The sequence below is a fragment of the Dendrobates tinctorius genome, unplaced genomic scaffold (genome assembly GCF_039654945.1).
Source record: "Dendrobates tinctorius isolate UK_male_01 unplaced genomic scaffold, ASM3965494v1 ptg000032l, whole genome shotgun sequence".
Lineage (NCBI taxonomy): Eukaryota > Metazoa > Chordata > Amphibia > Anura > Dendrobatidae > Dendrobates > Dendrobates tinctorius.
In genome coordinates this window covers 7,965,001-7,967,500 of record NW_027361700.1, presented here as the reverse complement: position 1 = coordinate 7,967,500, position 2,500 = coordinate 7,965,001, and the positions used below count along the sequence as shown (strand labels likewise).

The 2,500-nt window shown below is 56.9% G+C and overlaps 3 non-coding genes across 3 annotated transcripts; all 3 read left to right on the top strand.

The window, feature by feature from the left end:
* The first annotated feature begins 686 nt into the window (after positions 1-686).
* TRNAP-CGG (transfer RNA proline (anticodon CGG)) lies at positions 687-758 on the top strand. The gene has a single exon. It is a non-coding gene; the product is annotated as a tRNA-Pro (tRNA).
* A 1,010-nt stretch (positions 759-1,768) lies between these two features.
* Positions 1,769-1,840, top strand: TRNAP-AGG (transfer RNA proline (anticodon AGG)). The gene has a single exon. It is a non-coding gene; the product is annotated as a tRNA-Pro (tRNA).
* Positions 1,841-2,402: 562 nt separating this feature from the next.
* Positions 2,403-2,474, top strand: TRNAP-UGG (transfer RNA proline (anticodon UGG)). The gene has a single exon. It is a non-coding gene; the product is annotated as a tRNA-Pro (tRNA).
* Positions 2,475-2,500: the final 26 nt, after the last annotated feature.

Below are 2,500 nucleotides of genomic sequence, written 5' to 3'. Positions count from 1 at the left end.
TTAGTGGCGGCTGCTGCTGCTGTAGCCACGCCCATCTGTTGCCTTGCTATGCTCGCAACTGACCGCTGGGAAGGTGGCATGCTGCCCCCAAGCCTGCCTCTGCACCTTGTTGCCACGTGCACAAGGTGCCTATTTGGAACCCATGCGTATCACCTCTTATTTTGCGCTCAAAAGAAGCACACTTTGGACACTGCTGCTTGTTAACATTCCCTTCCGCCTCTCGTGGACTTCTTTGCGGGTGTTCCAGGAGAGAGCCCAGCTTTTCTCTGGAGATGCCACAGGCAGGCGCGTCGGGTGCCAGTGCTTTCTACGACGTACAAATTACGCATTCATAATATGAATAATGACTCACAAATAATAGCCAAAATACGTTTCCAACGTCAAAAAAAAAAAAAGGTCCCAGCCTAGGGAGCCCTGGACAGCTGGCCTGCATGCTGGACCAAAGTGTGGCGCTGAGCCAGCCGCGCCTCGCGGCACGGCCCTCCGTCGCCGGCTCGTTGGTCTAGGGGTATGATTCTCGCTTAGGGTGCGAGAGGTCCCGGGTTCAATTCTCTCTGAGGGGAGGACATTTGTGTTCGTCTTCTTTTCCTCCCCCTCTTAACGCAAACGCTCCGCCTTCGCTTTGTGGCCACGTCTACAAATGCGAGAGCATCGACGCCGCCGCTGCGCGGCAAGGCCGAAACGATGGCTCGTTGGTCTAGGGGTATGATTCTCGCTTCGGGTGCGAGAGGTCCCGAGTTCAAATCCCGGACGAGCCCTAGCTGCTGTGTACTTTGCGTCCCCCTCTCTCCACACATGACAGCATGCTTTTGCAATGGCCTGGCTCTGGGGCGCTCAAATCGGCCCAAACGTACCCAGGGGTGCTTCGCAACAAGGCTTTTGCCTGTTTCTGCCACCTCAGAGCCCTTTTGCGAGTGGGACTCGATGACCGTTCTGAGGAAGCGCGCTCTTAGCTCGTCGACTGCCGCCATGGCTCAACTTCTTCCATAAGGTGACAGAAGTCCTTGGCGGGCTAGCCTTTTTCACAGCTCGCTTCCCCTCCTTTTTCGGACACGTGGCCGCGCTTTCCTCCTCCTGCCTCTTTTCACACTGGTATCTGATCTTGCTCTTGCCAAATTGTGGCGCTGAGCCAGCCGCGCCTCGTAGCCGGGCCCTGCGTCGCCGGTTCGTTGGTCTAGGGGTATGATTCTCACTTTGTGTGAGAGAGGTCCCGGGTTCAAATCCCGGACGAGCCCTTGCACGTGGAACGCTTTGCTGCAGGTCGGTGGCCTGGTGTGCTTCTCTCAGTGGCTGCTGCTGTAGCCACGCCCATCTGTTGCCTTGCTATGCTCGCAACTGACCGCTGGGAAGGTGGCATGCTGCCCCCAAGCCTGCCTCTGCACCTTGTTGCCACGTGCACAAGGTGCCCATTTGGAACCCATGCGTATCACCTCTTATTTTGCACTCAAAAGCAGCACAATTTGGACACTGCTGCTTGTTAACATTCCCTTCCGCCTCTCGTGGACTTCTTTGCGGGTGTTCCAGGAGAGAGCCCAGCTTTTCTCTGGAGATGCCACAGGCAGGCGCGTCGGGTGCCAGTGCTTTCTACGACGTACAAATTACGCATTCATAATATGAATAATGACTCATAAATAATAGCCAAAATACGTTTCCAACGTCAAACAAAAAAAAAGGTCCGAGCCTAGGGAGCCCTGGACAGCCGGCCTGCATGCTGGACCAAAGTGTGGCGCTGAGCCAGCCGCGCCTCGCGGCACGGCCCTCCGTCGCCGGCTCGTTGGTCTAGGGGTATGATTCTCGCTTAGGGTGCGAGAGGTCCCGGGTTCAAATCCCGGACGAGCCATAATCCCCACTCTGAGGGGAGGACTTTTGTGTTCGTCTTCTTTTCCTCCCCCTCTTAACACAAACGCTCCGCCTTCGCCTTGTGGCCACGTCTACAAATGCGAGAGCATCGACGCCGCCGCTGCACGGCGAGAGGTCCTGGGTTCAAATCCCGGACGAGCCCTAACTGCTGTGTACTTTGCGTCCCCCTCTCTCCACACATGACAGCATGCTTTTGCAATGGCCTGGCTCTGAGGCGCTCGAATCGGCTCAAACGTACCAAGGGGTGCTTTGCAACAAGGCTTTTGCCTGTTTCTGCCACCTCAGAGCCCTTTTGCGAGTGGGACTCGATGACCGTTCTGAGGAAGCGCGCTCTTAGCTCGTCGACTGCCGCCATGGCTCAATTTCTTCCATAAGGTGACAGAAGTCCTTGGCGGGCTGGCCTTTGCACAGCTCGCTTCCCCTCCTTTTTCGGACACGTGGCCGCGCTTTCCTCCTCCTGCCTCTTTTCACACTGGTATCTGATCTTGTGCCAAATTGTGGCGCTGAGCCAGCCGCGCCTCGCAGCCGAGCCCTGCGTCGCCGGCTCGTTGGTCTAGGGGTATGATTCTCGCTTTGGGTGCAAGAGGTCCTGGGTTCAAATCCCGGACGAGCCCTTGCACGTGGAACGCTTTGCTGCAGG